This window comes from Nicotiana tabacum, chromosome 21 (assembly GCF_000715075.1).
Source record: "Nicotiana tabacum cultivar K326 chromosome 21, ASM71507v2, whole genome shotgun sequence".
NCBI lineage: Eukaryota > Viridiplantae > Streptophyta > Magnoliopsida > Solanales > Solanaceae > Nicotiana > Nicotiana tabacum.
In genome coordinates, this window is record NC_134100.1 from 74,326,434 (window position 1) to 74,340,462 (window position 14,029).

A 14,029-nucleotide genomic window follows, 5' to 3' on the forward strand; every position below is an offset into this window, starting at 1 on the left:
TTACTAGTGTGATCGCACCTGCGAAGCTTTTGATCGCAGGTGTGAAGCCGCATGTGCGCGAGATCAGTCGCAGAAGCGGCCAAGAGTGGGACTGGGCAGTGCTCGCAGGTGCGAGGAATTTGCCGCATCTGCGAGGCCGCAGGTGCGAAGGTGTTGGCGCAGATGCGGATTGGGGCTGGCCTGGGGCGAACGCAAGTGCGAAGGGTTTGCGCATCTGCGAGCCCGCAGATGCGAGGTTTTGAGAGGTTGGTATTGTCCACAAGCGCGCAATTTGTTCCGCAAATGCGGTTGCGCAGGTGCGAGCCCAGGCACAGCAGGTGCGAAAATGCCTGGGCAGTGTATAAAACGAGGGTTCACAGATATTTTCTCATTTTCGGATTTTGGAGCACGGTTTGGGCGATTTTGGAGAAGAAATTTTCCACACAACTTGGGGTAAGTGTTCTTAACTCCCTTGTGATTATATTCCATAAATTAATCTTCATTTTTGGTGTAAGATTATTGAATCTTCAAGAGAAATAGAAGAAAATTTCCATAATGTCACAAAACGAACATTTCAAGTTTGAATACCGATTTGGACTCGGATTTGAGTGAAATTAGTATGGTTGAATTTGTAATTGGATTGGTTATCGTATTTTGTAAGTTTCGTCGGATTTCGAGATGTGGGCCCCACGAGTGATTTTTGGGGCGCAATTTCAGATATTTTTGGAAAATATTAGCATTTTGATATGGAATTAGTTCCTATAAATTGTGTGGACTGAATCAAATTAATTGTTACTAGATTCAAGCTGTTCGGGAGTTGATACGAGCATAATGGAATTTCTGGAGCATTGTTTAGCTTGCTCGACATTGGATTCGGCTTGTTCGAGGTAAGTAACTCTTCTAATCTTGGAGTTGAGGGTATGAACCCTGAATATATGTATTTTGTGAATTTTTGGGAGGTAACGCATATGCTAGGTGACGGGCGTGTGGGCGTGCACTATAGAAATTGTGACATAATTATTTATGTGAAATTTTATAGTTAAATAATCTTGGCATTTTCCATGCGGTTTTATGTGTTAAAGAAATTGAGCTGAAAAGCATATTAAAAATCATGTTGAGGCTATGTGCCAGTATTATTGGGACCCACAGAGGTCATATTGCTGTAAATTATTGTGTTAAATTGAAAATTCATACTCAGTCATATTCATTTCATTGCATATCATATCTCAGTCTCTGTTGTTATTTATTGATACATCGTATCATCATTTTGGGCTATTTTTCATGACATTGTGAGCCCGATAGACTGGAGAGATTGATGACTGAGTGAGGCCGAGGGCCTGATTTGTGAGAATATTTATGGGATCGGGCTGCACGCCGCAACATGTTTCATATTTATGGGATCGCACTGCACGCCGCAGCATGTTTGATATCGGCCAGGGGCCTGATTGTGAGGATGAGTGTGGATCGGGGATGCCTGCCTGCAACATACTTTATTATTATAGCACGTGAGTTGTCCGTACAACACGTGAGTTATCCGTGCAAATTATAGCGCTTGGGCTGAAGGAGTCCCTCCGGAGTCTGTACACACCCCCCAGTGAGCGCAGGTACCTACTGAGTGCGAGTGCCGAGTGTTGAGTGACTATGAGGCATAAGTGATTGTGAGGTATGCCCGAGTGGAAAGAGTGATTGTGAGGTATGCCCGAGTGGCATGAGTGATTGTGAGGTATGCCCGAGTGGCAAGAGTGATTGTGAGGTATGCCCGAGTGGCATGAGTGACTGTGAGGTTTGCCCGAGGGGCTGTAGATGACTGATGTTCTGCCCGAGGGACTGTTTATGATTTTATCACTGAGTTGCATCGCATTGGCATGCACACATGACATACATGCATAGAGAGGTATTTCCTCATGCTGTACTACATCACATCATTCATGATTTTTCATACATTTTTGACAGATGGGCATAGTGATGCATTTGTTTTGCACAGGTTATCCGGAAGGGAAATGAAATATCTTATTTATTATTGAAAAGATTTTGGGAGAAATTTATTGCTTTCAAACTACTCATATTTTTGGCAACTCCGGCAAACGATTTGGGTTTTCACTGATGTATTTGAAAGGAAGAACTATTATTTTTGAAATCATGATTTGGATGATCATTTTATCTCTGAGTTACTTCTGGTATTATTTGCTTTATGTTATTATGGACTGTTGTGGACTATTGGTTATGGACCCGACCTTGGTAGAAGCTCGTCGCTACTTTCAACCTACGACTAGGTTTGTTACTTACTCAGTACATGGGGTCGGTTGTACTGATACTATTGCGTGCAGATGTTGGCTGTTGTTGTTGCTGTGCTCGATGGTTGCGGGACTTGAAGATGTACCTGCGTTCCTGTTGTAGCTGCCTCTTGTTCAGGGTAGCCTTAGATTTATAAAAGCTTTGTTTATGTATTATTCAAACAGACTATGTATTTATTTCATTTCCGCTTTGTACTACCAGTTCTTGGGGATTGTACAAGATTAAGACCTTTATTCACTTAAATTGCTTTAATAATTATTAATTAAATTGGATAGTTGGTAATTGGCTTACCTAATGGGATGGGTTAGGTGCCATCACGACTAGTTGGATTTTAGGTCGTGACACCTATCTTCTCCCATTGATAACTTTCTTTGCTTATTCCTTGTTTCGATTGTCATTAGTCAATAGCTTTAGATTCTTAGTTAATTTTAGTTAGACATCTTATAAATCTCAACTGCTGGATCTCCTGGATAGCAATCAAGCTAGAAACTACAATAATACTGTTTAAATCCAATCCCTGTGGATACGATATTATACTATACTATATTTGATTAGCGAGCAGAATTTAAGTGTGTGTTTTGCGCTCGTCAAATTTTGGCGTTGTTGCCAGGGATTGACAATCAATAGTGTTTGAAATAGTTTGTAGTTCTAATTCAGGAATTCTTTTCTTTTTATTTCTATTTTCTCATTTAACGTTTGGTGTCCGTTGACTGTGCGCAGGTTACAAGTTTAGATTGGTGCGTGTAGCACCCCGAAAAATTTCGAAGTACTTAAGCGCTATTAAAAAAGTTGATACGTGCTAATTATATTATTTAATCTGCAGACAAGGACTATTAATATGATGAATATTAATTGGATATGATAATAAGTATACGAGGCATATTATAAGTGATGTGGGGGGTCAAAGGAGAGCCCTAAGTCTAAGTCAAGTTGGAAATTATATGACAGACTAAAGTTTCAAATGAGTACGCAGAAGACCTAACTTTGGACGAGTTTATATACATATATATAAGGAGTTATGTGATGGACAACCTATCAAATAAAAGATCTTCGAGTCTACTTTCTAACGCTTCACACAGTTTGTCATTTGTCACTCCTATAAGAAGTTATGATCAAATTACCAAAGGCTGGCAGTGAAGTACTGCCATAGTGTCTGCGTCCGCGTCCGGGCTTTGAAGAGGAGTAAAGTGGGGATGCGAAGCATCTGGGGCCGCATCTGAAACCCAGAAATTGGGGCCTATAAGTACAAGGTCGGGTGAGAGGGTATTTTGGAGCTAGGATTTGGTGCTTTCATGGTAGATTCGACCTTTGGGACAACTTAAGAATACAAGGTGAGATTTTATGGATATTTTAAGTTAATAACATCCTATTAACACTAGTATTACATTATTCAATCTTTGAAATCCCTAAAAATCTTTCAAGTTGTTCAAGAACACCAAATTTTCCAAACATTGAATTTTTGAGGAAAAGCTTCAAGAAGGTAATCCTAATGCTTCAAACTCATTTCTTATGGGTCAGTGAGAGTAGTTATATTATTTGTTTCAAGTTTTTATGGTTGGATAATTGAATTCACATACCCTAGTTCATGACATGAATTGTGTTTTTTAGAAAATGGGGAAAATGAAGAGTATTCTTAGAAATGAAATTAAAGGATGCGATGAACCTATGGAATCATTTTCTAGCTAAATTGAAAGTGTTCAACTAAGTAATCACCAAATTGAATATTTTGAAAATGTTGGTTAATGAAGACGATGAGTAGTATCATTTGACGGTATTGGACAATTAATGTAGTATCATTGATGACTTCAAATGGGTATTAATTGATAAGAGTGGAGTTGAATATACTAGTAAGTGAACCTATCGGCGATTTGAGTTGTTGGAGGCTTGTAGTCAACTTATGAGCCATAAATGGATATTGGTAAATATTTTAGGTCACATTTTTATATAATTGGGATATCTAATTGTAGATATTGACTTGTTGGTGATGCTTGAGCATTTTAATCAAGGTTGAAACGATGGAAGAGGATTGAAAGCTTGTGAATATTAATAAAGCGAAAGCGCGGTGAATTGATTAAAACTTACTCTTCTTGAGGAATTTTCTCTAAAAGCATGTTTCGAGTTAATGCTTAAGTTGTTTGCAAATGTACTTTTGTGCTTGCGGGGACAAACAAGTACGGATGTATCCATATACTAATATATTACGTTGCATATGTATTGTCATGTTGTTTTATAAAATTTTATTTTAAATCGTATTGGCAAAATGACACTCAAGGTAAATGTTATAAGTTGTTATCAAAACTTACGTATTGATAAGAGTATACATATTTGGGTGCTAAAGATAAGTTTTCATGGAAAGTATTTCTTTTGAAAATTGATAAATAGCATAGCACTTGTGGTATCTTTCAAAGATTGATTTAAATTGCTAAAGGCTTTAACATGTAAAAGGTAGTTTATTTAAATTTTGTTCAAATGATTTAGATTTTCTAATAATGCTATGATTTGATAAAAATAGATCATTTGAGGCTACTATGCTATGAATCTATTTTTGAAATATCAAATGTTTTGGGAGTTACTTGTGTTCACTGAGATTGACGTCGGATATATTGTGTTCGTCATCATGAAACTATGCGTGTCGGTATAGGCGTAGATGGCCACTTTGTGGTATAGACTATGACAGAATGCTCTCCATCCGGAGGGTACTATTTTGTGTTATTATTAGCATGGTTGAGTCGATTCGTACGGCACTACGATGAGACGACCTAAGCAAGTAGGGTATATGATACTTGCCTTTAGGTACATAAGCTAGTTGATCTTCTTATGTCGGTGATGATATAGTACTCCCAGTGAAAGGTAAGGATGATTTTTTTATGTTTAGGCCTAAGGAGCCGAAAGTGATTTCGATGACTTAAAGCAAATAAAATAATTTTGTATGATTTTATCCAAAATCTTGGGTTGATATAAATGTTTTGAAAGTTTATATTGTGGTTTATATTTTACTTGTCTTTTATTCAAAATGACAAGGATCACGGATTGATAAAATTTCTTATCATTTTATATCAAATATTGATGCATTATTTTTATAACGTTTGTGCCAAGAACTTAAGTTAGAGAGAGTCTATGACACTCATTGAGTACCGTTGTGGTGTACTCAGCCCTTAGGGGCCCCCTCCAGGGCCCCACTTACTTTACATATTTCAGGATGAGGTATGATACATGGCATGCGGTCGAGGCTAGGATGACTCTCTTTCTGAGGTATATGGTGAGGCAACACTCCTATTTCGTGGTAGCTATCATATTGTTTTCTTAATTTATGCTAGTCGGGTATTAGCCCAAGTGTTTAATTCTATTCATTGGTATAAAGGCTCTATAGATAGTTGTGAAAGGTTGTAGTAATGGGTTTGAACGCGACATACATGAAAATATATTTATTTTGCTTAGTCTCATTGTTATTATCATGAAAGGCATCATGTGTGATTTTGAATTGGAAAATATTTTATCATTTTACTTGAAAATGTATGGGATTTTCAAGGAGCTTTCGCAGTTAAATTGATTTTCATGCATATGATTTGGGTGCATCACATGGTTTGGTTCGCTCGGGTCGGGTAGTGTACCGGGTACTGATCACGTGGTTTTGGGTCGTGACAAACTTGGTATCAGATCCAGAATACAAGATTGCTAACAAACTTGGTATCAGTTCAAGGTTCGAGTTATAATACAAGATGTTTGGGCTAATAGCCAGAAAGTGTAAAATTTATCAAAATGGAAAGATGTGTTGAGAATAGATTGGGCCTGATACAGTCAACACATATGACTTTGGTGAATAAGAATTATCAATCGAATACTGAGAAATCATGAAAGGAAATAAAGTGATGATGCCATCTAGTATTGTGAGGATAGTGTCATGACTTATAAAGAATTTTACTAAAGGATGCGAATAAGGGCACCTATGTTAGACACTAAATTTCAATTCAAGATTTCTGGTCAAGATGTTGGAGCGATTGTTTACTATGGTAATCACCATTAATGAGTTTAACGAAGGTACATAAAAAATAATATTATAAATGAAGATGTTGCATCTTAAATTATCATGACAAGATATAGAGAGGTGATATGGATCTAATTGATAAATGAATGTGAGTCAGTCAAGTTTGTGGTAAACATAGTATGACTCATAAGAAGTATGGCATAGTTAAGACGGTGTCAATAATGGCCAAAGACACCTTCCCAAAAGAAAAAAAAGACTTTCTTGATCATCCGAAAAGAGAACGTTACAAGACGAGAGAGATGGCCCTTAATTATACTAGACATCGGGTTTCCCCTGAGCATGATAGGTTATTATCATGATTGTGTCATATGTAATAGAAGTGACACACAAGAAATAAAGTGCCACAGGTAAGTATGAGTTGATGATAGACCAAGCATGCCATATGTAAAAGATGGGCATGACAACCTTGAGTTCCTCCAGATGATGAATGTGATACAAATAAAAATCAATCTCTAATTATGCATACCAAGGTATGCGAGGATAAAGTATATGAACTTAAATGAGTAAGCATGAAAATATTAAGGCATGAGATGCACAAAAGGCGTAATCTTGGAGGTTATAAGAAGCAATATAGTTTGTTAGAGAAGGGAAAAAAATGACGTGGAATGATAATCTTGAGTTTTTCTAGTCGAGTTATGTCTTATTTTATTTTGCTGAAATGATGAAAAATTGAGAATTTCCAAGAATGATCTAAAAGCAACTCTATATGTGCCCAATATTGAAAGAGCAGTTCAATTGTGAGTGAACGGATCCTTATGATTTAAGAAGAATGAATGTTGAAATGGCTCATGGGCTAAGTTAAAATTGTTGGAAAGTTATACATATAATGTGTACGACGTAAGGCTCAAAAAATAAAATTGAATTATGGTACGGATTTGGAGATTGAGAAGTTATAAGAATTATAAGGCTACATGATAATGTGTCATAAATCCCTAACGTGATATGTATGGATGAGGTCAATGATACCATGAAGAATGAAAAAATATGCAAGTATATATTTATCATATGAAATGTGTTGATATAAATATGTGGTATTAGCTATGGCCAAAGGAGTTCGCATTATGATGAAAACATGAGGTAATAAGACCCTACATGCATGATATCTTTATCATAAGTATTAGCCTGCTAGGTGGGATACCATCAAAATAAAGTTTCATAAAAGCACTTAAGAGCAAGAAATATAATTTCAGAGATATATACTATGGAATCTCATATATGTATGCGGCTTGAGAACATGATGGTGGCATAAAGATACATTGCATATTCCTTACATTTAGCATTGTGAAGATGGTATATGCTGTGAAAAGTTATACTAATGATATGTGGATTTAGCCTAAGGGAGTCACACTCGTTCAACTTATCTAAGCATGAGATGAGAGGCGCAAGGAAGTTGTACTTTCTAGAACTGTATTAGAGCATGGATTAAAAGGTGAAATGCTAGAAGAAATTTCAACGGTAGAGTGAACATGAAAGAGTGAAGTGCTAACTATAATGATGTCGTAAGGGCGGGAAATAATGTCACTTAGCAATATATGTTGCAGCTAGTAGCGACGTGATACTTGGATATGAAAATGAACAAAGAAAGTTCCTATGAGTATAACCAATCTATCTTATTGTCAGAATATTGAGGATATCAGCGTAATGATAAAATAAAACTTCAAGGTGCGATGAAAGATTGAAACGGTAAACTAAAGGTTTCTAGTTGTGGAATAAGGAGCCTATATTAGTGGGTGGTCATGTAGATGGTCAACGGTAAGTTTCCTGTGAGATGACAGTTTAATAAAGATTTCGAGTGACAGGTAAGAGTTTGAATTGGGTTTACTCTTAAGTGGGGGAGCATCGGAATATGAGAAGTTCATCTTAAAGGCGATGGTTTTGGAAATAAGATTTCTTATTCATAAGTCAAGATGAAGAAGAAATTTTTGGTAACTTCGTGATGAAATAGGTAAAAATATCATAAAGTATTTGTAGGGAACTAAAGACTCATTACAAGCAACAATCAAGATATTCTGCATCAAGGATATTAAAAGTATATGTCTGATATTTACATATTTAATGAGCACCTTAAATGTATTCTTACAACTTAGAGGCATGTGTGATTTGAATTAAATTCAAGTGTTGGCAGGAACGAGGGAATACTTTGAATTATACGTGGAATTGTATTGAATAAGGGAGTCCTTTTAATATGTGCACACTTTGCACGGAATAAAATAGAAAGGGGTAATGCAATGCTTATTCTTAAATGAGAAATGACTCTTATATACCAAAAACAAAGTATGCCAGTAAAAAGTATGGGTTTAAGAAAGGGCACTAATATTAAAAAGTGTAAGTGTCATCGTGATAGCATTGATACGCGAGTGTTGGAAGCTTACGGGTTATGGTAGAATACCTATGGTGCACCCATAAGTAGATAAAATCTTAAATTTTTGCTAGAGAACCATCACAAGGAACTCAATAGAGTTAAGGAGTTGGTTAAAGTTAATAAATAGAAACTTGAGCCCCGGTATTCAAAAATGGATGGCAAAGTAGTATCGTAAAATGGATGAAACTGGGATAAATATTTTTTTCTCCATAGAGAAAACTTGTAAGCAATAATATTTATCAAGTTGGGATCTTCGGGAACTCCAAAGTCACGAGTGAAAGTGGAGGTATTGATTGTTATATGATGGATGAATCTAGAAAAAAATATCTTATTAGTCTTTGGAAGGAACAAAAGAATATTCTAGAATAATTTTAAAATTTATAGGACATCAAGAGTCCTAAGTGGGAAAAAAATCATGTCTGTAAACAAGAATCGTGAAAGGCAACAGATTTATTTGAAAGTATTGTTTATGAAAAATAAATCCAAGGCTACGAGTCAGAATGAACAAGTTTTGCAGATACCAAATGGGCAATATAACTTCGATCTCATAAACTATGAGATATTGCCTTGAGCAAGCTAAAAAATTAAGGGAGCATAAAAATCAGTTATTCTTTAACGCAATTTTTTTTAATTAAGGAAGTCCAATCACAGAGAGAATTTTAGTTTATTTGAAGATACTTTTCAGGTACAACTTGACGTATGCATGACTAAAGAAAATGCAGGCATGCATAATAGTGATATGGGAGCTATGTATAGTATCTATTATTGATATTGAATGGTATTCATATATGTTACAAGTTAAAAGTTTTAAAGATTTACATTTGATGCACTTATGGTATATGTACGGCCGAGTGGGGTCAATATGGTAAATTATATTATGTATTGTTGGTTGTTGAGCGTATTGTTATTGGTGCTCGTGTGGGGGCTTGTTCTAGACAAGTTAAAATTTCTGGATAGTCCTACTTATAGGGGGAAACTTTGCCGAAATGTTTAAATATTTGTAAAGATAGCCAAATTTTGAGGGTTATAAGTAAGTTGAGATTTTGGAAAGGAAGTATAAGACCCATGTAGTCATAAGTGCCTATGTATAATGGTTGGAGATAAAAGGATGGTAACTCTATGCTTCGAAGTGACTTGTAAAATATTCGAGGATGAATGTTCTTAAGTGGGGAGAATGTAGCACCCTGAAAAATTTCGAAATACTTAAGTGCTATTAAGAAAGTTGATGTGTGCTAATTATATTATTTTGTGTGCACGAGGACTATTAATATGATGGATATTAATTGGATATGATAATAAGTATACGAGGCATATTATAAGTTATGTGGGGGTCTAAGGAGAACCCTAAGTCTAAGTCAAGTTGGAAATTATATGATAGACTAAAGTTCCAAATAAGTACGCAGAAGACCTAACTTTGGACGAGTATATCTACATATATATATATATATATGAAGTTATGTGATGGACAACCTATCAAATGAGAGATCTTCGAGTCTAGTTTCTAACGCTTCACATAGTTTGTCATTTGTCACTCCTACAAGAAGTTATGATCAAATTACCAAAGGCTGGCAGTGAAGTACTGCCATAGCGTCCACGTCTGGGCTTCGAAGAGGAGTGAAGTGGGGATGCGAAGCATCCGGGGCCGCATCCGAAACCCAGAAATTAGGGCCTATAAGTACAAAGTCGGGTGAGAGGGTATTTTGGAGCTAGGATTTGGTGCTTTCATGGTAGATTCGACCTTTGGGACAACTTAAGAATATAAGGTGAGATTTTATGGATATTTTAAGTTAATAACATCTTATTAACACTAGTATTACATTATTCAATCTTTGAAATCCCTAGAAATCTTTCAAGTTGTTCAAGAACACCAAATTTTTCAAACATTGAATTTTTTAGGAAAAGCTTCAAGAAGGTAATCCTAATGCTTCAAACTCATTTCTTATGGGTCAGTGAGAGTAGTTATAATATTTGTTTCAAGTTTTTATGGTTGGATAATTGAATTCACATACCCTAGTTCATGGCATGAATTGTATTTTTGAGAAAATGGGGAAGATGAATAGTGCTCTTAGAAATGAAATTAAAGGATGCGATGAACCTATGGAATCATTTTCTAGCTAAATTGAAAGTGTTCAACTAAGTAATCACCAAATTGAATATTTTGGAAATGTTGGTTAATGAAGACGATGAGTAGTAATTTGACGGTATTGGACAATTAATGAAGTATCATTGATGATTTCAAATGAGTATTAATTTATAATAGTGGAGTTGAATATACTAGTAAGTGAACCTATCGGCGATTTGAGTTGTTGGAGGCTTGTAGTCAACTTATGAGCCATAAATGGATATTGGTAAATATTTTAGGTCACATTTTTATGTAATTGAGATATTTAATTGTAGATATCGACTTGTTGGTGATACTTGAGTATTTTAATCAAGGTTGGAATGATGAAAGAGGATTGAAAGCTTATGAATATTAATAAAGCGAAAGCGAGGTGAATTGATTAAAACTTACTCTTCTTAAGGGATTTTCTCTAACAGCATGTTTCGAGTTAATATTTAAGTTGTTTGCAAATGTACTTTCGTACTTGCGGGGACAAACAAGTAAGGATGTATCCATGTACTAAAATATTACGTTGCATATGTAGTGTCATGTTGTTTTATAAAATTTTATTTTAAATCGTGTTGGGAAAATGACACTCAAGGTAAATGTTATAAGTTTTTATCAAAACTTACGTATTGATAAGAGTATACATATTTGGGTGCTAAAGATAAGTTTTCATGGAAAGTATTTCTTTTGAAAATTGATAAATAGCATAGCACTTGTGGTATCTTTCAAAGATTGATTTAAATTGCTAAAGGCTTTAACATGTAAAAGGCTGTTTATTTAAATTTTGTTCAAATGACTTAGATTTTCTATTAATGCTATGATTTGATAAAAATAGATCATTTGAGGCTACTATGCTATGAATCTATTTTTGAAGTATCAAATATTTTGGGAGTTACTTGTGTTCAACGAGATTGACTTCGGATATATTATTTCATCATCATGAAACTATGCGTGCCGGTGTAGGCGTAGATGGCCACTTGGTGGTATAGACTACGGCAGAGTGCTCTCCCTCGAGAGAGTACTATTTTGTGCTATTATTAGCATGGCTGAGTCGATTCGTACGATACTACGATGAGATGACCTAAGCAAGTTGGGTATATGATACTTGCCGCTAGGTACATGACCTAGTTGATCTTCTTATGTCGGTGATGGTATAGTACTCCCAGTGAAAGGTAAGGATGATTTTTTTTTATGTTTAGGCCTAAGGAGCCGAAAGTGATTTCGATGACTTAAATCAAATGGAATAATTTTGTATGATTTTATCCAAAATCTTGGGTTGATATAAATGTTTTGAAAGTTTATATTGTGGTTTTTATTTAACTTGTCTTTTATTTAAAATGACAAGGATCATGGATTGATAAAATTTCTTATCATTTTATATCAAATATTGATGCATTATTTTTATAATGTTTGTGCCAAGAGCTTAAGTTAGAGAGAGTCTATGACACTTATTGAGTACCGTTGTGGTGTACTTAGCCCTTAGGAGCCCCCTCCAGGGCCCCACTTACTTTACATATTTCAGGATGAGGTATGATACATGGCATGCGGTCGAGGCTAGAATGACTCTCTTTCTGAGGTATATGGTGAGGCAACACTCCTATTTTGTGGTAGCTATCATGTTGTTTTCTTAATTTATGCTAGTCGGGTATTAGCCCAAGTGTTTAATTTTATTCGTTGGTATAAAGGCTCTTTAGATAGTTGTGAAAAGTTGTAGTAATGGGGTTGTACACGACATACATGAAAATATATTTATATTACTTAGTCTCATTGTTATTATATTAAAGGCATCATGTGTGATTTTTAATTGAAAAATACTTTATCCTTTTACTTGAAAATGTATACTCCCTCCGTTTGAAATTAGACGAGGTACTTTCCTTTTTAGTCTGTTCCAAAATAAATGACACATTTCTAAATTTGGAAATAATTCAACTTTAAACTCTTTATTTTACCCATTTTACCCTTAATGAGAGGTTTTTATAACCACACAAATATCATGGCCCCATAAAACTTTTACCCCTTAAGCTTTTAAGACTACAAGTTTTAAAAGTCTTCTTCTTTTTTCTTAAATTCCGTATCGAGTCAAACTACCTCATCTAAATTAAAACGGATGGAGTATGATTTTCAAGGAGCTTCCACAGTTAAATTGATTTTCATGCATATGATTTGGGTGCATCACATGATTTGGTTCGCTCGGGTCACGTGATTTTGGATTGTGACAGTGCATGACTCGAGCTTCTGCAAAAGAAGTGCTACCATACGAGCCCGAGATAGAAAAACAACTACGACAGTTGAGGAAGAAAAGAGATCTCACTGAGACATCAGAAAAGGTTGGGCAATCCTCAACCAAAGAAACTATGGCTGGAAACGGTGATGATAATGTAGATTTGGCTGCAAGGAAGGCATCCCAACAACGAGAAAAAGCTGCACGGGATGCTGAGAAAGCAACTATTAGAGATGCACAGATTATCTATGAAGAAGAGAGGGGTCGGAGAATTGCTCAAAATCAACCCTTTGCTGCAAACCAGTTCGGAAATATAGCTCCTATGCCTGGGAGATCATTGGGTGATTATGCTAGACCGATCTACAATCAAGGCTTATCAAGTGTTAGACCACCTCCAATTTCAGCTAACATTTCGACTTGAAGCAAGGGTTGCTTCAAACCATTCAGAATTGCTGTGTTTTTAGAGGAAAGATGAATGAAGATCCAAACATACATCTAATCGACTTCGAGGAGATTATGAACACCTTTTAATACAATGGGGTGTCACAAGATGCAGTACTTAAGGGCATTCCCCTTTTCACTTAAAGATGATGCAAAGAAGTGGCTTCGAAGCTTGCCCACAGGATAGATCAGAACATGGGAGGAGATGACCAAAACATTCCTTGATAAATATTTCTCCTCAGCTAAAACGGGCAAGTTTAGAAGAGAAATTCATAACTTATGCCAGAAAGAAACTGAAACTATTTTTGAAGCATGAGAGGGGTTTAAGAAGATTGTTAGGAAGTGTCAACATAGTGGAATTGAACTCTGGATGCAACTCCAGGACTTTTGGGATGGATTGACACCGGCCTCGCATAAAACATTGAGCAACGCAACTGGAGGCCCGTTGATGAAAAAGACTCTAGAGGAGATAGTTTCAATTCCTGATGAGTTATCTGAAGATGCTAATCAGTGGCCCTCAGAGAGTGCTGAAAGAAGAAGATCAACTGGTGTTCACCAAGTTGATGCTAATACATATGT

General features: G+C 35.8%; 1 non-coding gene across 1 annotated transcript; it reads right to left on the reverse strand.

Annotated features, from left to right (window-relative positions):
* Positions 1–13,703: 13,703 nt before the first annotated feature.
* Positions 13,704–13,810, reverse strand: LOC142175578 (small nucleolar RNA R71). The gene has a single exon (XR_012704687.1). It is a non-coding gene; the product is annotated as a small nucleolar RNA R71 (small nucleolar RNA).
* Between the last annotated feature and the right edge of the window lie 219 nt (positions 13,811–14,029).